This window comes from Lytechinus pictus, chromosome 16 (genome assembly GCF_037042905.1).
Source record: "Lytechinus pictus isolate F3 Inbred chromosome 16, Lp3.0, whole genome shotgun sequence".
NCBI classification, from domain to species: Eukaryota; Metazoa; Echinodermata; class Echinoidea; order Temnopleuroida; family Toxopneustidae; genus Lytechinus; species Lytechinus pictus.
In genome coordinates this window covers 11177072-11204629 of record NC_087260.1, presented here as the reverse complement: position 1 = coordinate 11204629, position 27558 = coordinate 11177072, and the positions used below count along the sequence as shown (strand labels likewise).

Here is a 27558-nt window from a genome sequence, read left to right as displayed (position 1 = left end):
TCTGATCTTTCTTTATATTCTGTAGTGTATGGATTTTTTGTTTTTACCTTATATCCCAATTGATACACATGACGCATCTGAATGTCACTTGAAATTGAAATCCAAAACGGATCATCTCCAAATTATTGATTTTTATAAAATAAATAGGCGTACAAAATTCAATATCGATTTTTCTGTATATCAACAGGCATAGCTGGTAAGCCTGCAACGATTTCTGAATAATCTTTTAGAATTCACATCTATTTTGTATAATTTTTATTCAAAACACTAATCCACTTAAAATTGATTTCAAAGTATGACATTTAGAGTTGCAGAGTGTTGATATAGGCCCTAAATATGTTGCGTAGTTGTACCTTTTAACCAGAATTAGAGTCTCTATGATTTAACAATTTCAGGTATTTCGCTTTTTTTATCATCAAAGGCATTATGCACGGTTGAAACACCATTATGGTCTCAATTCTAATCTGGTATTTTATTTTATTTGCCCCTTTTGTATGTGTTCACCCGTTTGGATTTACGTCGATTACACGTAGTCATATTTTGAACGAACACTGGTAATTTTCCAGTGTACTTGCAAGAAAGAGAGGAGAAAAAAAAGTGATGGGATGGTGGATGGGCCGAATCGCAAAGGAAAAAAAAAGAGTCAGAAATGTTCAGCCTTGTCTGCCCTTGTGTACAGTTAGATAGGTCATATAAAGTAAGGCAAAATAGCTTCACTGACAGAATAATAATGAAATACTCTTAAAGGTAACAATGAACCAGGTAACTCTGTGTAACGACTCGGATATCATTCTATTTGACTATTTCTTTGTTTGTCACATTGGCAAAAGCAGTGATTTCTGTTATTGTTTTCGCTTATACGGCGCATATCATTCAGCAGTGAATATTTGCGCCAGCATAATTTGCATAGTTTTTATAGAAATTGATGCTATTTAAATAAAAAATATATATTCTAATATCAATTATTCTTGTTAGGAATTACTATGAATTTTGTCGAATGTGACGAGCCTAATGGAAAGATACCTCGGCTAAAATTTCATTCATAAATAATAAAGATACGAAGGTGCATGGGAGGGATCACATTCAAGCTGGACTTCTCGCACTTTCTAATTTTCTCATTTATTGAAAATATTACACTGTACTCGTCCTCCAACAAAACCCGGTCTGGATGCGAAACTAATACTAACACGCTTTCCCCGTCCTGTCAATCTTATACATATCTTATACGATTACGCAATGATGACACACCCCCTTGCACGCCCACGCGTTTCGATTCCGAACTTCCAGCGTGGAAGTTTTGTACGGTTGATATTGATTAGGAATTTTGAGAATTCCCTTCCGAACAATGGACTTGATTTCTTGATTCAATCAAGAGAGGAATACTGCACGTCAAAATCTCAAAAAGAATAAGAAAACTCACAAAAACAAACAAATACGCACACAAATCAATAAGCAATTACCGGAATCTATTGAGTCTGTTTTGCAAACAATTCTTTCGCCAACTTGAGTACAGCGATTCTAAGAATGATCGGGGAGGGGGGGGGGGGGGGGGGGCTGGGGTGGGCTCAAGCCTATATACTATGCCACTCACTGGCTGCTTGGTATCTTTACAATACTTCTTAAAAGCATTTCTGAGAAGACCAACAAAATAATGGGCCCAATTATAACTAGAAACCTTTGATACATTATCTAATGGTGGATTTTAGACGTTTCCATATAAAAAACACTGACAAAGCTGCAGAAAACTAACAAGGCAAAAACAAATAAGACAAACAAATCGAATTGTCGGCCCAATTGCTTCACTTGTTCTAGAATTATCATAAATGTTGCATCATATCTAATTTAGCCCCCCCCCCATAATTGAGCTCGTTTTTGTACAATATAGTGTAAATTGCATTGTGATAACTTGCTGTTGACGCAACGATTAATAATTATTGTATCATGGGGTTGATATTTTGCACTACATATCAACACGATGTGCCGTTTCATTTCAGGCTAATGGAATACAGTAAACCTGGCTCCAAGACAAGTACACGTAGCATTATGTCAGACCCCAATGTCAGACAGGAGGCCCGATATTTCACTTTCCTGGAATATTATTCACGTAGGCCTACTGACTGCATGCCAAAGTAATGATGCAAGCCTGTCTAATATGAATCATATTGTAAGCTCATTTCATTCTAAACAAATCAAACATTTCCGTGACATTTGAGGGGATATGATGGTCCGATGTTATAGAATTATGTTCTCAAATTCATCGTTGATCCTTTCTGACGAGATGCCAAAATAATGATTGAGGAAAATTTTGATTAAACCGTGATGTTTACATTTGATAATTACGGACCTATTGACTTCATGTTTTACTTTCGGATGGAAAAAAAATTAAATGACTAAAACAGTAGGCCTATATTTTCACTTTAAAAGCACAAAAATCGATTCCCTCTGCTCAGTTCAAGCTTGGAACCTACCATGGTTCAAGGAAAAGTCAAAACATAAAAAACTTCATTTATATTTCCTAAATGTATGCGACCGCCTGACTATACACGCTTTGTTTGGGTTCCAATTTGGGGACACGTTCGCGACGCGTGTTCCTCATACCGCTCTGTGATTGGCTGATCGGGCCAAGCCTCCGACGAGCCCCCATTGAACTAGTCTATATCTGCAGGCTATTTTTCTGCATCTATTGATAAAGCATGGAGCTAATAGCTCTATGGATAAAGGTTTTCGTAAAGCCGCCTTTCGCCCTTGCGGTTTCCAGGTACGCAATAAATACAAGGAGACTGTTTTTCGTATGTCTGCTGTCATTCTAGCTACCCTTGACCTTGGTCTGGCCATGCCAGATATCGGCAGGCTCAGCTGACCAATCGGGAGGCGATCTGAATCTGTGTAATTTCTATCAAGATTGTTATTTTATTTAAGGTCAAGTCCATCCCGATATATTGGAAAAAAATATCAGAATAAGAGAACTATGGCGTTCCAAGTTTTTGTATTCTTTAACTTCATAAAACAGTAGGGCCTATGAGCCAATTATTCAATGCAAACCATTGTTTGGATTGCATTGGCTCATACTGATTTTTTTTTCGAAGAATTAATATTGAACCAAAATCATGCGGTAATTCGCCTAAAATGTCAAAAAAAGGAAAAGAATACCTGTTTGCATTTATCCTACCAGAAAGGATTCAACCAAAATCAAACCACTTCAATGTCATCCCCAGTGCATGGGTTACATCATAACAATGGACTTGGTTGCGTAATACTTGCATTGACTGTCTAGACTTATATTATGTCATTCTGCATGCTAATATTTAGCCTTTGTTTGGCGGTCAAGTTAAAAATCATTAGGAGAAAATCGATAAGGGTGATATAAGGTAATATCCCCGGGGACGTCGCTCAGCTTCGTGTTCGGAGCTTGCACCTGACCCCAATAATCTATAATTTGTCACTTTGTTGATGCCACAATAGGGAAACTTTTTTATATACATGTACAATAATGTCTCCCATCTGGGCATCACTGGCACCAGATGGGGTGCTTTTGGGGCCATGGACCCCACCCCCTCCAATTTTCAAGACAAAGAAAAAAGAAGTGAGAACAACATAGAGAGGGGAAGGACAACGGGGGTAATGTAATATAATTTTCTGAATATTATGTCAAAATCTATCACAAATTAGAACTTTGCAATTGTATTCAAAAGGTCCAAAGTTTTGCCCTCTCGTTTTGCTCACTCGCAGATTTTTTTTGGTCAATTTTGTCCAATACATCATGTATGGCCCTCTAATTTTTCTCGACTCATTACACACATAATCCTGCACTCCTCTTCCCTCTCTAAGTCTATTATACATGTATTTTGTATGTGCGGGTGTTGATCTGTCTTCATAAATAAAACAGAATCAGCATAGTCCCCAAGTCACGTTGAAATCAATCCCGTCCCTTGCCTGTCTTCTTCCTACCCTTTCCTAGCCCTATTTGTATTGTATTTGTGTTACAGGCATATCCCGCCACAAGCTTTTTGCTTTCGGGGAATTATGCCTTCTTCTGTTGACAAATCTTTTATATATTTACAGTCTTTTATGATAAATTATTTTGTATGGATTATATTGAAAATTGATAATTTTGTGAAAATGGAAGAATTCGAGTAGAATTGAAATGCATACGAGTATCTAAAAAACGACAACAACAACAAAAAACACGATTATTTTGTTTACATAAAGCTTTGACAGAATGATACTCCATCTATGACCTGTGTTTCTAACTAGCACGCAATAGAAGATAAGCCAGCAGCTTACAAACAAAATCCAAACACCAGAACAAATAATTGTGTTTGAAGGCACAGATAATGATTGTTGGTTAGAAGTAAACATGCTAAAAAGAGACGACGTAAATAAGCACAATCTTTGACACAGTTTCCGCGATACCGTGATACCACGTGATTCGCCTCAGAGATTGGTTAAATACGAGGAGATAAACGAATTATCTCCGTTACCACTTTTTACGTAATTCGTTACCAATCTTTTAGAAAAATAATGCGATAATCTTATGATAGATTCCCAATTAACATATAAAACGAAATGTGGTTGGGCACGAATCCAACAATGAGATTTAAACTCGATTTCAAATGATTAAGGATTTACAATTCTTATCCAAGATCAAATTTTATTCAGGATTCATCCGAAAATTCAAAATTTAGTTGGATGAATATTCAGGGGCGGCGTTTCTATTTCATATGGGTCAAGTCAGACGACCCAAATGTCACGTAACTCCCGTTGTATATTTTCTAGCTTGAATTATACGGTCTATCAGAATTCATCCTTTTATCATGATTATGTTTTTACTTTTTGTTTCCCCTTTTCTCCCTCTTTTTTTGTATGCCTTTTTACCTCACCTCCTCATTTTTCCCTTTTTCGATACTTGAAAAATCGTAGCCGGGGCTGTTATAACTCCTGTCCCCCCCCCCCCCCGTGGTGCCGCCCTTGGATAAATTTTAAATCGAAATAGCTTGGATTATAATCATTCTCTTTTATATCTCGGTTTTAAATTTCCCTTATTTATTTTTTTTAATGATAATAATCACTAATCACTTGCAGCATATAGCGTGACCCTCTATATCACCAATTCAAACAATTTCATGCTACTGGATTCAAACAGCAAACCTGCATAAAAAAAGAAACAAAAAGTTCTCCCATTAAAGCTTTTCTAAAAAATAGGAGAAGGGATCATGATGCCATTGCATTCTGAATGGAGCAAGGTACTTAGTTTGTTCGAAGTAGTATGGCACCATGACCAAAACTTGAAATTCCATGGATCGGCTGCATGGCCGCGTACGCATAATTTTTTTGCTGGGGGGGGGGGGGGGCAGGACGCATGAACTTTTTCAAAAAAAACTCGAAAGCGATTGCGACCGAGCTTGTCATTGGGGTGCTTTTGCATATTGTAAAGTGAAATTAAAGGATTTCATACATACTTTTGGTGAATTTTGTGAAAATTTTCAGTAAATGAATGTAAGTTCTCAAAATTTCTGGAGGGCATCTGCCCCTGCCCACCCCCGCTGCGTGCGGCCACGATCGGCTGTGAATAGTGACAATCCGAATATTAATCATAATTGTGCAAATAAAGCTAAAAGATTCAAATTCTAATCTTTTGGGATTTTAAAATTAATCCTTAAGATTTCCAATATTCGGCAGGTCACTGTTCACAGGCAATCTGTATTTATCTTAAATCCTTGAAATTTAGAGTGAAGCTCTTTCAAAATACCGGTTTAAAATCATGATTCCATTTATTTTCCATTTTTATCGACAGCTTTTCTCCCCACCCCCTTATTTGTCTTTCATTTATTTGGAATTATAAGGTCGGTCAGCGTCGTATCCTTGGGGCTTAAAATCCAGGTTTATTTCCAATTCGTCTGATGCTAATTCGTCCAATTGCCAACTCGTCTATACAATCCTTTGTTCTTACATCAGTTCGTCCACTATCCACATGGTCTAATTGCCAATTCGTCTACTCACCATTTCGTCTAATAACCATGCAGTTGGCCCAATAGCAAATTTAGTCCATAAAGTTTGGTCTAATTGGATTAAGTGTTAATTGTTCAAAATGAATGAAAATGAAATGGATATTAGACCAACTGGTTATGAGACGAAATGGCGATTAGACGAAGTGATGATTGGACCACATGGTTATTGGACCAAATGGTTGTTAGACGAAATGTTGATAGACGGAATGGCATTTGACCTAATGAAAGTAGATCATGTGATGAGTGGACGAGTTGGCAGTTGACGAATTGGAAATTTACAACCACCAACTATCACGACCAAGCTTGTTTGATACCCAATTATTTCATCTTAATTTACACAACGAATTTAGATCCTATAAATAATTATAGCTGATGGTTGTTCTATTATTCGGAATTCTAACATTTTTAGTACTCTTATCTCACCACCTAAAATGTCAAAAATAGATCTATAAACAACTCCATCACTTCGTTTTGGCGTTATCGTGTTATTCACAGCCATGTGGATATGTAGTTTCTATTTTTGATTGGGTTTTCAAGATTTATGCCATATTCGCACGTTTTTTTTTTTTGGGGGGGGGATATTGACCCCGAAATAATTATCCCCATATTTTAAAGTCCGAAAAGAAAACTGAATATAATGTGTGGTCTAAACAAAGCGAAATTTTGTGATTACATGCAGCTCGGTTGCCTCCGTTAATTTATGTCCCCCGCCCCAAGATAGACTCATAACGCCTTTGACCCCCTCCCGAAGATAAAATTAAAAAAAAATCCCTCACAGAGAATAAAATTTGTGTCAGTCATCCCCCAACCATAAACACCAATCGATGCCATTTCTTCAAGTATAGGTATATGTATTGTATTGTTTTTAAGTAAATTGAAATTTAATGAGAAATTACAATTAATCATGATATACGACCAATAATGCCTTATCACGCTTTTGATAAAGGAAATATTGGAACATAGTTTCATAACAATAAATCACCGTTTCAAATTGAAAACGACCATTAGACCAATTCTGAAAATGACAATTTTTCATTTTGTCTTATAGGCAATCAAAGAAATCGAAAAAAGAAATATGGATATTGAGAGGAATCAATAATTGGGGTCTTTAAATATCAATCATACAGACTCTGTTTGCTCAAGTAACTAGCTCCTTGGACTGTTTAAAACGTGCACTGCATGCATTCAGATCGTGTTAAACTAAGGTTCAGATTGATAGGCGAACCTTGTGAGCCTGTATGATTAATGAAAAACAGTTGCGTGATAAACATGCAGTGGCGTTTTCATGATCGGGATGAGTCGACTAGATAACACCCACCCCCCCCCCTTCCCTCCTGCCACCCTTACGTTACCAGCATGCATGCCTACACGAAACCTTGGCAGGCGCCATTTGAAATTTGAAGCCCGCAGGGCCCTGGGGACGATTTTTTTTTACTGGGGGCGCTGAAGTAAATTTGAAAAGCGAAAAAAAGGTTTCTCTACAAAGTGGAAGTCATTTTGGTCTCGAGAAATTCGAAAATCAATTTAAAAAAAAAGTTTCACCCCCAGCACCCCCACTTCCCACAGCCATGGAAGACCGTGCAAGATCTTACGATAGAAAATAAAAATCATTCAAATCGGACCTGATTTTGCAAAACATTTCCAAAACAGACGCCCATGTCAAGCTCAGAGTATGCGAGACCTCCAACCCCCCCCCCCCCCCCCTCCGCCGCCCTCCCCTCTCCCAGTTCCGAGGTCTTTATAACACATGAAATATCACGCGCTGCCCAAGCTGACAACAACCTTGCTGCAGGCCCTCTGTAAATATTTTGACGTCATGATTGTTAATTAATCCTTCTTTGAAACTGTTAAGTTGAAGTTTGGACTGATTTTAGATAATTCTTATCGGATTTAACGTGTTTTCTACTCACGTTTATTCAACTTCAGTATGTGTCAATTCAGAATCTAAACAGTATTATAGGATTCTCGAAAGCAGGAATTCGTACGTGATTATTAATAAAGAAAATCGAGTCATATTGAACAATCATAATGGTTCTATTTAGCTTGCACAGAGGACACAATCTCAAGTCTGAGTAAAGGAAAGAAGGGGGGGGCACGTACCCCCTAGATTTAGATTTAGATTTATTCATTTTCCGTTCACAAAGCACAACAAAATCAAAGTAACAATACATGGTCAAATTTAAAGTACAATATCAATCGGAATAATGCATAAGAATTAGAAGGTATAAACAATGAGATCTATTGCGAACTAAAGTAACTTTGACTAATAACTATATAAAACAGAACGGAGGGGCTTGCCAAAAAAAGCAAAGCTGCCTAGACCCCACCCGGAAAAATGCCTATCAGGCAGGTTTCTGCAATTTATTTTTTAAGGGGAAGTTCACCCTTACGAAAAGTTTGTTGTAAAAATAGCAGAAATAATAATAATAAAAAAATATTGGCGAAGGTTTGAGGAAAATCTGTTAAAGATTAAGAAAGTTATTATGTGTGACGTCATAACTAGCATCTGCCCCAAATGCTATGTAATATAAAATGCATGAATTTCACTTTTTAATGGTTCGTGATGGCTTAATTTTGTTTTTTTATCATGTCTGATTGGATTTGAAATGATTTGTCTATTGAAATACAAAAAGTACAGAAAAAAGCATTTTCAATGACATTTTATTCATTTTTTACCATTCGCAATGTAGGAATGCTGCTCGCATATGACGTCACAAATCAATTGATTAAAATTCTAATAAATTTTTAATTCTTTGATGGATTTTTCTCAATTTTTTTCTGCTATTTTTAAAATGATCTCTTTGTCAGGGTGAACTTCCCCTTTAATTATATTTTTAACAATAGTCATTCCCAATGTAGGCCTAAACAATGATTATTGTCGCTCAATGAACTGGGGTGACTTTTGATTTTTAACACACAATTAACAAACGATTAAGTAATCATCAAGTAATTCGATAGTCATGAAATTTATCTTTTGAACTGATATTATACAGACCAAAGATCCCGCAAAGGCATAATCATCAGTAAATATTTACAATTATTATTTCATCTCGGTATAAACACATTGTTATCTATCCCGAGTTGACGTCAGTGACTCCAGTAATTATTGAAGTAGAATGTAGCTTTTTTTTCACACCAGTCCTTTATCATTTAATGTGCATACTTATCTAAAAACAAAATAAAACTAAACTAAAACAAAAAAAATTGTGTATTTTTATTTTGGTCTGATTTATTTAAATTTTATCCAAAAATTCAAAGAGCTAATTTCATTTCTTTTTTTAATATTTTTATTTCTTCTCCACTCGTGGGCTGGATTGCCCTCTTCAGCCACAGGCTGTTCTACTGAGGGGTCCAGTACACACGTTAAAAAATACAAACATACAATATACAAACAAATACAAATATGAAAGAAAATATAAATCAATCCTATACAAGGTAAGGTACGACTACAAAACTTATTCCAAAAAAGGGGGAATTGGAGATGGGGGGTGGGGTAGCATGCAGTAAGTGGGAAGTATGATAGGTGTTGAGCTAATGTGGTCCTAAGCTTTATCTTGAATATCTTGAATAATATAGCAGGTATTCCTATATCGTCATTATTTCTAATGTTCTTTATTTTCTACCAGTGTGTCTGTTCTTGCTTTTGTGTATGTACGCAGGAACCCTGTTAGGATTCTAAAATATGGATGATCAAAATTTTCAATCATATTTTTTTTAAAGAGGAGTTTCAAGACGTTAAAAATGCACTGGCTCTTCTGCGTTGATCATTATGAGATGGGCGGTGATCCCGGGGAAGGGGGGGGGGGTGGTGCCCCCAGTTGTACATTAACCAATGCCTATTATAATCCCCACCCCACCCTGCTATGAGAAGAATCTCAATAAGGCGACGCAATCTGTATACCTGACATCGATCTCATCGTTCAGCATAATGTTGACTTCTTGATAATAGCTTTTGTCTTTATTCAGAATCATATCTTCATATGAGTCATGATAATATCGGATTGGACAAATAACATGACATTGTTTGGCAATATTGTGGCATTATGAAAGTCAGTAATTGACATTTATTATTGACATAGATTATCACCGTGAACTGGAAATGACTTTAGTTATCGAACAAAGCATTGAATATGCTACTTTATTAGTTTGATAAAAGCTGAATATACACTGTAAAAAATGAAGTGCTAATGTAGCACTTACAGTGCTTGTATAGTGACTGCACTACGAGTGCTGATTTTCTAGTTCAAATTTAAACTAGAAAATCAGCACTCGTAGTGCAGTCACTATACAAGTACTGCAGTAAGTGCGAAATTAGCACTTCATTTTTTACAGTGTACATATTGTGATAATTCATTATCATAATGCGCCATTATAATTATACTCTTTCTGTCATAATATTCTCTATAAATTATCTCTTCATAATGTTCGGAGCTTGTTGGTATTAAATTAAAAATGAAAAAAATAATCTACATGATATTTGTTCAAAGCGCTGAAAAATTATCAATATATCCATTTCCTTCTATGAAATATATTTCTCTTGAACTCCTATCCTCGCTTTTATTTTAGAAGGGCCTGACTTTGATCCAGAACACATCAGGCATTTTTTTCTTTTGCAATAACAATAATGATGCATCTCATAGAAATACAGAATAATGATCTAAAGGGTCCCCTATAGTACCATAGTAACAGGGGCTAAAAATAGAGCGCTGTGACGCATTATTGAGTTTATGTTATCATAACATTGAATTCGACCCTAAAACTGTATCGAGCAAGGCCCGGGGACTTTGGAAGAAAAAAGAGAGAGAAACTATAAACAAGGGTGAAAGTATGGTCTGCAAGCACAGACTCAAATTTGACACTTTAACCAATTTTATACCATGTCTAGAGTAAAGACTAGACCCAAACTCTCGGTCTGTGTCAGTTGCCACATAGCGAATTTAGTCTCACTACTTCAGACTCTGTATTATGCTCTATGCGAATTGCGAAAACAAAGGTCTGTGCCTGCAGACTAGGGTGGAACTGTGGGGCGTGGGTACATAATCGCACTTTTGCACAATATTTGTCAACTTTGATTTTGATAATAACTCCATCGCTTCATCGATTTCAAGTCGATTATTTCCTTCATCATCAACTACTGATCTATTTTTCGGTTTGTTTTGACGGCTTATTAAGCGATGTTATTATTAAACGAACTTTCTATATAGCCCATCCTTCACCACGCCTTCCTATTGCTTTTGATTCCCATTGTTTAAAAACTTTCTATCGATTTGCCAGCGGAAATTGGCTTTTAATTCCTTCCGAAAGCCAGTTTTAACGCAAAATAGAAACCAGCGAAAACTGGTATATGAACTTGGATTAAGTGTATCAAAATTAAAAACATCTGGGTTGATGTAACCATGGCTACAATATATTTAAAGTCGAAAAGGGATTGCTATAAAGATATTATATCCGACTGGCCAAAAATCCTTGATCAGCCCCCCCCCCCCCCCCAATAAAAAAAAAGAAAAATTGCTGTTAACGGCCCAATGTGAAATGTGCAAAGCAAAACTTATAAAATCAGACCAAAATGCAAAAAAATACTTCCAATCATTAATGACTGGATACATCACTCAAATCTTTTTCTCAAATAGTCTAATACCACATGGGCTAAACCCAATAGTCTACTATCGATTGGGTCTACTTGCCATTTGGTCTACACCACACCTGGTCTAATCCTCATTTAGTCTAAAGTCCATGTGGTCTACTTTGTCATATGAAAATTTGGTTCATAAACAGTTCATCTTATCAAAGAAACTATATGGTGTTATACCAAGTAGATTGGCCCGTATTCTGAAGTCAGGTTTAATTTAGGCCACGGTCTACTCTGTGCTAAAATTACGGGGAGCCAAAAATTCTGTTTATATTGTTTCAATTCAATTCAAAATTTATTTCAATCAATCAATCATAAAAATACAGGTATATACAAATTAGGTAAAAACATGGGATTGGGAGCCCCTAGAAGTTTTCATTAAAAAAAACTTGTGAGTGGGGCACCACCATGGTACAATCAAATACAAATTAATATAATACATACATGTACATAAAGAGTGAACAACAAATAACATTGAAATACAATTTAAAAAAAAAACAAAAAACAATGGGCTAACATAGGGGAAATAAACAAACAAGCAAACTAGAAGTAATAATTATAAATAATAGTGACCTACAGTATGCTATTGGCAGGAGTTTTTATACTGAGCAAAAAATTCAACTTTCAAGAGTATTTTAAACTTATTTATGGTTTTACTTTGTTTAATATCATTATTTAAATCATTCCACAGCTTAATTCCTCTACAACGTAGAGAATTTTGGGTAATTTTAGTTTTTGGAAGATATTGGTGAAGATCTGCTGAATGACGCGTAAAGTATGAATGGAAAGAGGCATTTGTGTTGAAGAGATTATCAAAAATATTTGGCAAGAGATTTGAATGGTAATTGTACATAAATATATAAGTATACATAAGAACCAAGTCAGAAATTTTCAATATTTTACAATCAAGAAATAACTTGTTTGTGTGACTATTGAAATGTGCATTACAAACTGTTCTGATTAACCTTTTTTGAATAAGAAATAATCTATGTAAATGTGTTTTGAATCCATTCCCCCATAGCATACAGCAATAAGTGAGATGGGGTAAAACCAAAGTATTATAAAGTGAAATTAATACATGTCTGGGTAAAATAAACTTCAGTTTGCGGAGGACACCAGTACTTTTTGATAAACGAGTGCATAATTCATCAATATGAGGTTTCCAGGATAGAAATTCATTGATCTTGATACCTAAAAAATTTATATTTGATACCTGGGAAATAATCTTGCCATCCATAATAACTGGAGGAATGTCATTACCAATTTTTTTAGTTTGTGTTTTAAATAGTACAAATTTAGTTTTTTCAAGGTTCAGTGAAAGTTTATTGCATTGAAGCCAGACAACGACTTTACGAAGTTCAATGTTTATGGTGTTAATGAGAGGAATAATATTTTTTTGAGAAAGAGTAATACTGGTATCATCAGCAAAGAGTATGAAATTAAGAATTGAGGAACAATTTACAAGGTCATTGATATACAAAAGGAAAAGCAAGGGGCCGAGGACAGACCCTTGCGGAACGCCGTGTGATACATGACTGAAAGTTGACTTGACACCGTTGACCACAACATAGTGCATGCGATTTGATAAATAATTATCAAACCAATCAAGAGCGAGACCTCTTATCCCATAATGTTTCATTTTTTTAAGAAGTATGTCATGGTCAACGGTGTCAAATGCTTTCGAGAGATCCAAAAATATACCAATGGTGAGATTACCCTTATCTATTTCTTGCATTATACGATCATACATGTGAAATATTGGCATGTATGTTGAATATCTTTTACGAAAACCAAATTGTTGTGAGATTAATATATTGTTATGATTCAAAAAGCTGTACAAACGTTCAAAAACAATTTTTTCTAGTATCTTTGAGAAGATGGGTAAAACAGAAATTGGTCTATAGTTAACAATGTCTTTACGATCACCCTTTTTGAAAATTGGAACAATTTTAGCTATTTTAAATGCATTAGGAACTTCACCATATTCAAGAGACATATTATATATATGGCACAGTGGATGGACACATTGATAAATACATTTTTTCACAATAGATGGGATAATATCATCAGAGCCACAGGAAAACGTTGATTTCAAGGAGGAGCAGATCTTTAGTATTTCATTTATATTGGTTGGTTTAAAAAACATTGAATGAATATTGTTGTCTCCTAAAAAAGACATGAACTCTGTGTGGGGGTCAGGGATGACTTGAGCAAGATTTTTGCCCAAATTTGCAAAATATCTGTTGAAATAAATAGATTTCATTTGATTGGTATCAAAAGATTCATTATTGTAAAACATTTTGGTTGGTAGAGAAATTTGAGCTTTTTTCCCCAATATGTTATTAATTTCTTGCCATGTTTTCTTCATGTTACCTCTTAAGGTGTTAAATTTTTTATTATAATATTCTCTTTTTGCAAACCGAATTACTTTTACCAAACAGTTTTTATAGCTTTTGTATTTTTCTTCTTTCCTTTTTTTAATCTTTTCTGGTCCAGAGTATCTGTGAAAATTTTTATATAGGATATTTTTTTTGTTTATAGATTTCAAGATGCCAGAAGAAATCCAAGGTTTGTGAAATCGTGTTTTTTTTTTTTTACTGTTAACAGTAGGAAGACATTCATTATAAGCATCATAAAAAATTGAGTAAAACAGATCATAGGCATGGTTGACATCGTTGGATGCATAGATTGGTTTCCAGTCTAGACAGCTCAATTTGTATATTTCTTATGTTTACTATTTTGTTTCCTTTTGCTTTCATAATGAAGAAAAATCCTTGAGTTATCATTCCAGACAATTATGAACAATTTGAGTGTCAAATGAGTTAATGAATTGGATGTGTACTGTTAATAATTTGTGCCCCAATTGGCTCTCCATACTTAATCCACAATTTAAACCAGGGTTTAATTTAAACCCGAGTTCAGAATACAGGTCAATGTGTATAGCCTATTAACACGAAATTAGACAAAATGGTAAATGGGCTACATGACCATTAGACCAAATGGTTAGCAGATGAACTGATTGTAGAGGAAGATAAACTTTGAAGGAGGTAGATACGACTAAAATGGAAAAAAAACAGATGAAGTGGGTGAAGACAAATCGCCGATTTACTGCCTCTCTCATTGCCGCAACAAATATCTCACAAAAGAACTAAAAACATTGTTTATATTGTTAAGATTATTGCATTATTTTATTTTACATAGTAAGTATTCAACAACAAGAAGCAATAACAATGATTGCACAACAAAGTCAATATGGTTTCAAACTCTCAACTTTCGGTAAGTATGACAACTTATAGAACCACAAAAGATTGCGTTGATCAATAAAAGTTATGTAATGTGCCCTTTTCACTGAAAAAAAAGAGGGAGCAACGTGGTCCAAATCAAATCTGTTCAGTTACTTTCTAAGAGTTGCAATCCCATTCTTCTACGAAAACCTGAATCCATTCCTGAATCATGCAGTATTTTCAATTATATAACAATTCCAATAACATGCAGTCATGAATAAAACACAGATCGGTCAATAGTTGACACTTTTGTATTTTGGTTACAAAATAAATTAATCATTACTACATCTGCATTCAAAAGTTAACGAGGATCATAATTATTAGAATAATTAAATTAAAAACTTTTGGTGCCACAAATGGATTTATGCTACATGCATTTGGTAGCTGCTAACTCATTACAATTATTATACAATCGATTTTCATCAACGTAATAAGAGAACAAAAATAATTTGCAGCAAGTAAAATTTAAAGGTGAATTTTAGGAAATCTTATTAAAACAGGAAAGACATATTGCATAATCTCATCATGCAAGGTAAGAAGAAAACATATTTAAAGGAAACAATTCATTTCCAACAACTTTTTGGCAGATAAAAGATATTAACAAGAGCATCTATCAGATATTTATTCCAATTCAAATATTTACATTCAATTCTAAACCTGCAAGCAATAGCAAGGTATTTATCAATGTCAATCAAAGCATGCATTAAAATATATAAATTCTAGAAACATCAAATATTACCACAGTGACCACACATACTGGCATTTGGTATTATTCTACCAGGAATATAAAGATAAATATTGAATACTGATACTGCTGGTCCACTATTATTGAAATGTGGCCCACAAGTGAGAATTTTGTGCATTAATGTTGCAGTACTCATGTATCTGTGAATATGACAGAAATATGTTTGGTGGGAGTGGGGTAGAAAGAGAGAAGAAAAGGAAGAATATGAAGAAGAAGAAAAAGAAGAAGAGGAGGAGGAGGGAGAGGATGAGGAAGAGGAAGAAGAAGAAAAAAAAGAAAAAAAAAGAAGAAGAGGGAGAAGAAGAAGAAGAAAAAGAAGAAGAGGAGGAGGAGGAGGAGAAGAGGAAGAAGAAGAAGAAGAAAAAGAGGAAGAAGGAGGAGGAGGAAGAAGAATTACGAAGGAGAAGGTTAAGGGAGAGAGAGTGAGGGAAGGATTGAATGAGAATATGAGAGGGAGGGGGAAATATAATGAATATGATCAATGGAATTTTTGTTAAAAACATTAAAAACATACACTCTTAAAACACAAAGGGCAAAAAGGGTGGAAAAGGGCCGAAGAGTGACAGCATTTTTTCACCCCTACTGAAAACACTATCACTCCTCAGCCCTATTAAAACATGATTTACCCCTATCCAACCTTTTAGTTTTTAGAGTGTACCCAAATATGAAGTATTTTAGCTGGCTTTGATATTATTTCCATAATGAATAAAAAGAATACATATCTCAAATTTTCCTCTTTAGAACAAAAATCAAATCAAACTCCTTAGTATGAGTTCCCATATGAAGATAGGATGTAAGATCATAGAACTTTTCCCTACAAAAAGTGATTTTCAAAATGCCCATCGTAGACTGGGAGATATCCGTCTGTCCAATGTGTAACAAGGCAAAAACCTATAAAAAAATTGTTACTGAAGTCCTAATAAGAGGATTTAAATAGCATTAACTTTCATATTACTGTTTTATTCTGAAACATTAGTTTGTCTGTTTGTTTGATTTGTCAGATTTATACAATTCAACTCAAGAACAAGTGGAATGCCTCTGGCCGTCTCACCTGCATCACGCGATTCAATATAGCAGCAGTGCTGATTTTGAAAACTACTATAACTCGCACAAGATGTTCAGTGATACTTGGTTACTCTTATTTCCACGTTTTATGAACTAGACCAATACACTTATAGAGATATGATGGCAATTCAACAAATACCCCCAACGTGGCCAAAGTTCTTTGACCTTACATGACCTTTGACCTTGATCATGTGACCTGAAACTCGCACAGGATGTTCAGTGATACTTGATTACTATTATGTCCAAGTTTTATGAACTAGACCAACACACTTTCAAATTTATGGCTGTAATTCATCAAATACCCCAATTTGGCCAAAGTTCATTGACCCTAAATGACCTTTGACCTTGATCATGTGACCTGAAACTTGCACAGGATGTTCAGTAATACTTGATTACTATTATGTCCAAGTTTCATGAATCAGATCCATAAACTTTCAAAGTGATGATGGTAATTCAACAGATACCCCCAATTCGGCCAAAGTTCATTGACCCTAAATGACCTTTGACCTTGGTCATGTGATGTGAAACTCATGCAGGATGTTCAGTGATACTTGATTAACCTTATGTATAAGTTTCATGAACTAGGTCCATATATTTTCTAAGTTATGATGACATTTCAAAAACTTGACCTTAGGTTAAGATTTTGATGTTGATTCCCCCAACATGGTCTAAGTTCATTGACCATAAATGACCTTTGACCTTGGTCATGTGACATGAAACTCAGGCAGGATGTTCAGTAATACTTGATTAACCTTATGGCCAAGTTTCATGAACTAGGTCCATATACTTTCTAAGTTATGCTGTCATTTCAAAAACTTAACCTCAGGTTAAGATTTGGTGTTGACGCCGCCGTCGCCGTCGCCGCCGCCGCCGCCGTCGCCGTCGGAAAAGCGGCGCCTATAGTCTCACTCTGCTATGCAGGTGAGACAAAAATTCAGAGGCTTTTCAGGTTTTCATTGGAGTCCAAGTTTTCTTTAAATACATCATAACTTTAAGCTCTATGTTGACACAAACTGTAATCTTTACACGATATGAAAATATTTTCTACACCACATAAAATAGACAACTTGTATCATAACACTGCACCATCCTTGTTGAGTGGTGATAACAACTATGTACTACATTACATAAAACATGTGAACATGTAAATATATTTCCACCAAAATATGCTCTCATTTATACAAATAACACATATCAAAATGGCTAACATTGGGTGTGTCCAATGTCGGTTTCAAAATTAAAACGGCAACATAAATCATGATCGAAAGTGTGATTACAAAATGCAGATATGGAGCGTTGTGGACCAGTGGATTAGTCTTCGGACTTTGAAACAGAGGGTCGTGGGTTCGAATCCCAGCCATGGCGTAATTTCCTTCAGCAAGAAACTGATCCACAGTGTGCTGCACTCAACCCAGGTGAGGTAAATGGGTACCAGTAGGAAGTAATTCCTTAAAAAGCTGTGTGCGCTATGAACGCCTAGCTTAGCCGGGTAATAGCGCCTTGAGCACCTAACAAGGTGGATATGTGCGCAATATAAATACCCTATATTATTATTATTATTATATGAGAAATAGAGGGTGCATTCAATGTCCTTCATTCCCGGTCGTAAAAGTAAATGTCTTTCAAATCACGATTCGGAGGAAAATTCAAACGATGAAAAGATGTGTCTATAAACGCGATCACCTCAGATTTTACGACCTTCAGCATCGCAAATGCAACAATGAACATGATTGAGTACTGAAACATCTTTAAAGGGGAAGTTCACCCTGACAAAAAGTTTATTGTAAAAATAGCAGAAAAAATAATAAAAAATATTGCCGAAGGTTTGAGAAAAATTCATCAAATAATCAAAAAGTTATTAGAATTTCAATTATTTGATTTGTGACGTCATATGCGAGCAGCATTCCTACATAGCGAACGGTAAAAAATCAATGAAATGTCATTTTCTCAGAAAATTGAAAATGGTTTTCACTGTACCTTTTGTACATCAATAGACAAATCATTTCACTCCCGATCATGAATAGAAAACAAAATTAAGTCATCAGGAACCATACAAAATTTGAAATTCATGCATTTTATATTACATAACACATGGGGCAGCTGCTCGTTTATGACGTCACAAATCAAAAACTTTGAACTCTAATAACTTTCTTACTTTTTAACGGATTTTCCTCAAACCTTCACCAATATTTTTTACTATTTTTTCTGCTATTTTTACAACAAAAATTTCTTCAGGGTGAACTTCCCCTTTAAATTTGCTCTCCCAGTGAAAGCCTACACAAGCAGGTGTCAGAATAGACCTTTCTTCTTATGGGTCAAACTGCGCAATAAAGCTGCGCTAAAGCAAGCAGGAAATTCAAAGACAATCAACAGATTTTCGACACTGAACAGTGCACCGCTGATCATGTTTGTGTTCGGTGTTTTGTAATTGAGTTTTCAATCATGATTCATGCTGCTGTTTGAATTTGAAACTCGACATTGAACACACCCATTGTCCACTTCGCTAACAATACCAGATGAAATGAAATCATGCAATCAAAATATTAGTTAGTACACATATTTTCACAGAAATACATATTCAAGTCATATTAAAACAGTTTTGGCAAACATTTGGCAATAAAATACATACCATCAAATACATATACAGAAAAACTGCCATTTGACTAACATACAGTATGTAAATAACATGTAACTTACGGAAGACACTTTTGAATACAAAGGGGAGGGGAAGGTGGTATCAATGGAAATAAACAAAGCCGTTTTATTTTAAAGCTTTCATACGGCCATTCTAATCACACATTTGAGCGATGGGATTTGAATTAAAGACCACAACATATGATTTAATGAATTGCAAGAAACATGCGTTCAATCGCAACTCAAGTGCAACTTTCCAATTTGAGCATAGAGTGTTGTGATAAAGTTGGGTTGCAATTGAAATGCTTCATCTCTGTAAATGAATTTATGAAAACGTTGCTTCAAGGTACATGTACTACGTACTGAAGAAGTTGGTCTTTGTAGACAAAAGCCTTCACATGCAAACTTAGACAAGTAAATGTTTTCATGATAAAATGCAACTACTTCTGAAAGGGAGGCAAAATTTGGTCTTTATAGACAAATGGTCAAGAAAAAGAAAATAAAATACATTTCCATTCAAACCCCTTTTGATAAGAAACGTTTACTTGGTCTTCAAGTATGAACATTTTACATTCCTCAGCCTTTTTTTTTCCACATCTCCTCGTAGGAAAGGCTGGTTTAGCTGGTTTAAGGATATAATGGTCTTAGTACAACCCCACCCCCAATATACAGAAAGTTCCATGGTGAAATGATTAAATCAATACCAACACACTAATAATTGGAAGTCATTGCATGGGTACACAAACTATGAATACAAAACATTATACAGGGTCAAATGTTATGTCATACTTTCTTCAAATATACTACATAATGCAAGAAAGACATAGCACCAACAAGAACACCAATATCGAAGGTCCAATATTTGTCAGTATTTGGTATAACTCGGCCAGGGATTGAACACACAACCTCACATTCAAGAGGCGGTCGCTCTACCACTGAGCCACCATGCCCACAATACAATCAAATGTATCACTCTGATGGTCAAACCGTCAAGTAAAATGTATTCAGATATTTCCCCTTGAAAGTGATATAAGATGCATTCCCAATATATCATCCAATCAGTAAATAATAATGCATTCAAATATGTTGCTTCATGGTGACTCAAAATGCATTCACATATGTGTATATCATTTGATTGTAATTAAAAATACATTCAAATCACCCAGATTGTGACATAAAATGCATTCAAAATGTTTCATCCTGATGGAGGTCTAAAATGCATTCCAATATATCCATCTGATGGTGATAAAGAATGCACTCAAATATGTAGATGATGATTTAAAAATGCAACCAAATATATTGACCTGACAGTGACTTAAAGGGAAAACTTTGATGTCAACCCCTAGCCAAGTGGAATGGAATATTAGACTGACACATATTTCAGTGGTGGTCAGAACCGAGTCTGATATGCAAACCCTTCACTGACCCTACAATGAATTGTGTGGTGAAGTACCCTCGCTCTGAATTGAAACAGCAAGATTTATATGTGCTAGTCTTGTGTGAAGACCCACTTGTTGATTACAGTTTCATTCAGGGCCTGTGCCTGCAGACTAGTCAGAACCAGTTATGAGTAACAGACAGCACACACAAAAGTAAAAATCACTTTTTATTACTCTTTTGTTTTACTCCAAATGGTAGTCAATTATGGAAAGACTTATTGTGAAATAACTTTAAACTGAAATGGTTGAACTTGCCCGAGCTTGATCTGAAATTGCTAAGAAAGCAATTACTAGTATTCCCAAACCCCACACCTGATACAGGTGCTTCGAATACACGGCTTTCACTGATAACATTAGATTGTCCTCGGTACATTGGTAACATTCCAGCTACATGAATGACCTTCCTGCAGTACCAATAGCTCATGCATGGGGGTCATTGCACTGTGAAGTTATACGAAAGTTCGTGCGGCAGGGCCGTACGCCGCGGGTAGAAGGTGTGCGTTAACGAGTAGTTGCGGAGGTTGCCGACGCAGGACATGTAGATGTCTGCGAAGCGGCAGAGGCGGGACGTGAAGTAGGAGTAGTTGTGGTGCGTACGGAAGACACTGCCGAACTGCTGGTTGAAGAGAGACTTGGTCGTCATCCTGGGGGGAAAAAAGCAAGAGTAACACTTGACAAGTTGAAATATGGTATGATTTCATTTCATGAATATGGAGAAAGGGTCTGCAACCCAAAGAAATATTATGTTCATGAGGGTAATAATAATAACAATAATAATAGCTGATAAGTTAATCTAATGTCACATGATGGAGCAAATTGGAGTTGCGTCGTTTGAACCGCTAACTGCTATTCTTCATCAGGCAGAACATTGCAACTCCAGTTTGCTCCATGTTGCGACATTACATGAACTTATCAGCTAATAATGAAACAGTTCTTACATAGCACATCACACATTTCAAAAGGGGTAAGAATGCACATCAAGAAAAAAAATAGGGAGGAAAAGAAGAACGAAAGCAGCTGGAAAAGCATTGATGATATTATTATTATCAGTGGAATAGATATGTTATCAATGCAGGTTTTAATTGGGTAGAAGATTTGAATTGTGTAGCACTGAATTCCTAGCAAAATACACACAAAACCTTTTAGTTATAAAAAGTTTTACACTTAAAAGAAAACCGTCCCACAACTGGAGTAGCCCATCAATGCAACCAATTCACTGTACAAAGCCTTTCAAACAGAACAAAAAGCCAGAAAGTTCACAACCTTGACTGATAATGAGTAATAAAGCCTGAAACCACTGACAAATGGTCATGGTGCTTGATACTAACTTGCTTCCTGTCCGATATACCGGCTCAGTAGTAGGTCCATGAATACACCAACAGATTTTGAAACTATCAACGGCAGATGCGCAGATTGACCAAGGCACGGCACATTCCCTAGAACTGCCCAACAATGTAATTAATTTCTGAGAAGTGTCGTCCCTTTATTAAAATAGTGAGATTTTGTATGTGTGTCACAAAACTCTCAAAAAGGGGAATTTTGGAGATAAAAATATGTTTAGTGAAAAAAGTGTTGTTAAACAGATTTCTGCAATATGGGTTTGACAAACTTGTAGGCAGATTCACATGTTTTACGGGTAAAATTTACCATCAAAATGTCGAAATTATCTATTTTCTTTTCTTAGTCTTTGAGCTCCTTACCTAAGCTGGTCTTTCTCAATGATCCATGAATTCACTACAGCTCGACAGTCAGCTGACTCATGTACCTGATAGAAATAAAGAAACATATAAAGATCAATCAGACTCTCTATATTTATGCCTAGTGTGTAATTACTTTACAACTTTGTTTCGAGTCCATCAATAATTATGATATTGAAGGATCGTTTTGATATGTGGTAAAGTTTACTAACATAAATCGCAGCATATCCTTCCTCTTTTCTCAATTAATCCATCACTCTATCAATCCAGCCAGTCAGCCATCCATTCATCAACCATTCTGTTCACTCCTTTTTTTATCAACATTCTATTTAATTCTGTTCAATTCTTGTAATTTAATCAAAAAACAGGACTGCCCCATCGACCTTTCCATCTATCTATCTATCCACCTATCCACCCACCCACCCATCCATCCATCCACCCACCCATCCATCCATCCATTCATCCATCTATCTATCCATCCATCCATCCATCCATCCATCTATCTACCCATCCATCTATCCACCCATCCATCTATCTATCCATCCATCAACCCATCTATCTATCCATCCATCCATACATACATACATCCATCCATCTATCTAACTATCCACCCATCCATCCATCTCTCCCCCATTCTATCACTTGATAGATTGTATAGTCTGGACACTCACCTGATTATCAATGAGGTCCTATAATGCATTGCATTCTACCATGTGCCTATTCCATCCTTCTATTTATATATCCATCTATCAATCCACTTATCCATTCATTTACTAGTACTTATTAAATAATTCACTGATCAATTCATTCATTGATTCAATCATTCCATGATCCACCAATCATACTTCCATTCTTTCAATCCCATCAATCATTCACTCAATTGACGAGCCTCTGAAGGTCCTATAATTCACTCCTATCTACCCATCCCACTATCCATTTATTCATTCATTCATACTTCAATCTTTCTAAGATTCAAATATTTTACCAATCCTTCACTCACCTTATGAGCCTCTATAAGTTTTGTAGAACTTTGTAATGCATTCAACCACATTACCCTTCCTTCTACTTTTCCATCTGTCTATATCCATCCATCTATCCATTCATTCATCCATCAATCAATTCATTCCTTCAAACCTTCTATCAATCCTTCACTAACCTGATGCGCCTCTATGATCTATCATCTTGTAATGTCTTCAATCATATGACTATCTATCCATCCACCTATAAATCCATTTATTCATTCATTCATCCATCCATTCATGCATTCATCCATCCATCCATCCATCTATCTACCTATCCATCCAGTCATTATTTCAAACCTTATATCGATCCTTCACTCACCCAATGAGCCTCTGATTAAGATCTTGTAATGCCTTCTAAGTTCTACCAAACTACCATTTCATCTATCTATCCAACCACCTATATCTATTCATTCGTTCTTTCTGTTGTTCTTTTGTTCATTCATCAGTCAATCCATCCATTAGTTATTTCATTCCTTCCTTCAAACCTTCTATCAATCATTCACTTACCTGGTGCGCTTCTAGAAGATCTCGTAATGCATTCAACCATATGATCATTCCTTCTACCTATATCCATCCATCCATTCATCTAATCTATCTATTTATCTATCTATCTATCCATAAATTCATTCTAACCTTCTATCAATCATTCACTTACCTGGTGCGCTTCTAGAAGATCTCAATGCATTCAACCATATATGACCATTCCTTCTACCTAGATCCATCCATCCATTCATCCATCTATCTATCCATAAATTCATTCTAACCTTCTATCAATCATTCACTTACCTGGTGTGCTTCTATAAGATCTTGCAATGCATTCAACCATATGACCGCTCTCTTGAAAGGAAGGGAGTTGCAGATCTCGATCTCATCCTGAACAGGAAAGAGAGAAAAAAATTATTCAATTAAAACAGAAGAACAATCTTCATGAACAGGAAGACACAAAGGAAATGCCACTTTAAACCTACAAATCAATCAAAAGTAAATATGTTAAATATTGGTTTTATCATTGAGGGTAATACATTTAGGTGGCAAGGATGAAATTCAAGAGATGATTATGAATGAAATTAATGCTTCCACAATTGTTTTACACTGTAAAAACGCTGTTTAAAAGTTTAAGCACGTTGTTAAAGCCCGTCTCTCTAACAACTGTTGTTTAAAATTTTTGTTTAAAAAGTTTAAACAATTAAAAAAAAGTTCAAACAACTTGTTGTTAGAGTGATGGGCTTAAACGTGCTATATTTTTTTACTGAGTATGGATTATCATTTCTATATCTCATCGAAATTCTCCTGTTTAATAATAGTCATCTCCCCCCCCCCCTTTGTAAATTTTACTATAGTTGGAATAGAAGAGTTCAAGTGATAGAACAGGGGAGGATTTTACGAAGAATTTTGTCAGAGATTTCCACTGACTAACTTAATATTTTATACAATGCTGTTTACTGTATGAATCTTACAGTAGTTGTTTGACATTTTTTTAAACAATCATATTTATTGAGAAGTAAATATTGAAAATTAAACTTTTGCTGTTTAAATTTTCAAAGCTTTGGTTAAACTGTTTAAACAGCTACTGTAAGGTTCATAACACTGTTGTTTAGACATTTTAAACAGCATTTTTTACTGTGTAAAAAATGTTTAAAAAGGCAAGGAACAGAAACACACACTCTCTAAATGTTTGTTACTAAATAACATCGCAATCATGGAATTCCCCTTTGGTAATCTACATCCTTTGACCTAGTTTCACCCATGAGGACAAGCAACAATTGATCAACAAAGTTGTTCTCAGTGGAAGTTACCAATATATCATCGCAGTCACGCCTACGTTCCAAGTAATTAATTTGCTCCTTGTAGTCAACAGCTACCAGAGTGTTCACATGAAACTAGTAATGTAGTGTGGCAACAAAATTACCAATCCTACTACTTCTAAACTTTATCAGAAAACTTCAAGCCATGATCTCTAAAAGGGGATATCTCAATGGGCAGCATACATTTGAAAATCTGGGATTTTGCCAGAATTTGCAAAGTTATCAAAATGTTTGCAAAAGGTATGTTGGAAGAAAGTTCTTAAACAGTTGTAAACAGTCTTTGTTGTGGCAATTTTTTAAAATATGTTCAAAATTTCTCAGCATGTTTTGTCTTTTTTCTGCAAACAGCTAGCACTTTCAAACAGTTAGACAGTATCACTAGAATTCTTTTTGAATTGCCAATGCTGGTGACCGCGTGACCCCATGGCTCTTATACTGTGTTTGATCGACCCATGAAAAAAAATGAAGATCAAACAAGGGCCACTGATTATCATAAAAAAATTCCTGTTAAAAAAAAAATTCTGTACTTTAATGAGAGTCATGTAGTATAAAATATATACCTAGCAAAAATATTGAATTCTTGCAGACACTTTCAAGATATCTGTTACTAAAAAAAAAAACATCTTTCTCTGCTGGGGACAATGTGTATGCACTATTCAATTGCCTATGTTTTTGCTCTTTGAAGCACACTAAATGCTTCATATTTTCAGGCCTTCATTTTTACACAGGTAACAATTGGGACCTTATACAGCTCGACTTTTAAAAGCCAAATCATAATTAACCAATGCCTTTAAACTTTAAAGTTGTGTGAGCTGTATCCTGTGTGAACATCACTGGTTAGGTCATAGGGAAATTCCCTAATTATCTTAGTCGTCTGGTGTTCAACTTGTATTTCTTATTTTTCATATCATTGTTTGGCATGAGGTCAATCTCAATGTGCCCTCTTAATTATTGTGATTTCTTTTTCTTTTTAAAGTTTAAGGTATATTTAAAACGATACCCTATTCTTGTTTTTTATTATACCCCCTATAAAAGTGCAGGTATAGACCTACTATTCTCTCTATATTTATTTTGCTTGCATTGAAAACTGAAAATAATATGGGGGAAAACATACTCTGAACACCAATGTTTTTGCCTTTTTTCTGACAAAACCATATTTTCAATATTGTTTCCAGCATTGCATCCCCACAGGCAAAACTACCATTTTAAAACACTTTTTATACCAGTAACTAGTTGAGATCATTATAATGGATTTTTTTTTTACTAATGACATTATTTTTTTGTATGGAAAAAAAAACCCATTATTATTTTTTTCAGTACACGTAGATCAGATTGTGAAATATATGCAGGTATGAAATTAAAACTTAATATATCACATGCAGTTTAGAATAGCATTGTATTCAAATATCAATTATAACTACACATAGCTCTAGAAGGGTTTGCAAAACTGAAACTGAGAAATCATATCAAAACAGGCAAACAAACAATGACATCAGACAGAAAATCCTACATTTTGGGTTCGTTAATCACCTGGTAAAACCTTACTTGATATGTCGCATGGAATTCTAATAACGGTAGGCTACAAGTAAAGTAGCATAAAGTCGACCTTCTATTTTATAAGTTGAATATTCCACCAAGTAGCAATGCAATTTTTTTAGATCTGGGCCCCCGTCTTAAAAGAGTTGCGATTCATCTGATCAACCTCAACTATGGAAAGCCAGCAAAACCCACAAAATGAATGTTTGTTCAAAATATTTTCTAGATACGATGTATATAACATAAAATCATTGATTTCTTGACAATTTTATGTGTTCGCCTTTGTTTACAAAGGACAATTTGCAAATTTCTTGAAGAAAAAAATCATGCCACTCATGGATTTCCATCGAGTTATGATTGATTGGATCAATCATAACTCTTTGAAAGACAGGACCCAGATTATGCAAAACATGCGTTACATGTATGTACCTCTTCTATATTCTGAGTCAAATTTCTTCAAAGTCGGATAGATTTCTGTGGTCTCAAAAGATTTGAGAATAGCCATAGTTATGTTCTAAATACACTACTCAAAAAAAGTTAAGGACCACTTTTTAATGTGTGTATACAATTTTCAAACCGGGTGTTGTATTTCTAGAAATACCCGAATATGGCTGTCTTGAATCTCCTCAAACACCCTGTAACAATTTCACACATGGGTGGTTTCAGTTGTTGCATGATGTCTCTCGCATTATTG

The 27558-nt window shown here is 35.2% G+C and overlaps 1 long non-coding RNA gene across 1 annotated transcript; it reads right to left on the bottom strand.

The window, feature by feature from the left end:
* Positions 1-13580: 13580 nt before the first annotated feature.
* Positions 13581-27357, bottom strand: LOC129279104 (uncharacterized). The gene is made up of 4 exons (XR_008586298.2): positions 27294-27357; positions 24310-24396; positions 22505-22569; positions 13581-21448 (listed from the first exon to the last, which is right to left on the bottom strand). It is a non-coding gene; the product is annotated as an uncharacterized LOC129279104 (long non-coding RNA).
* Positions 27358-27558: the final 201 nt, after the last annotated feature.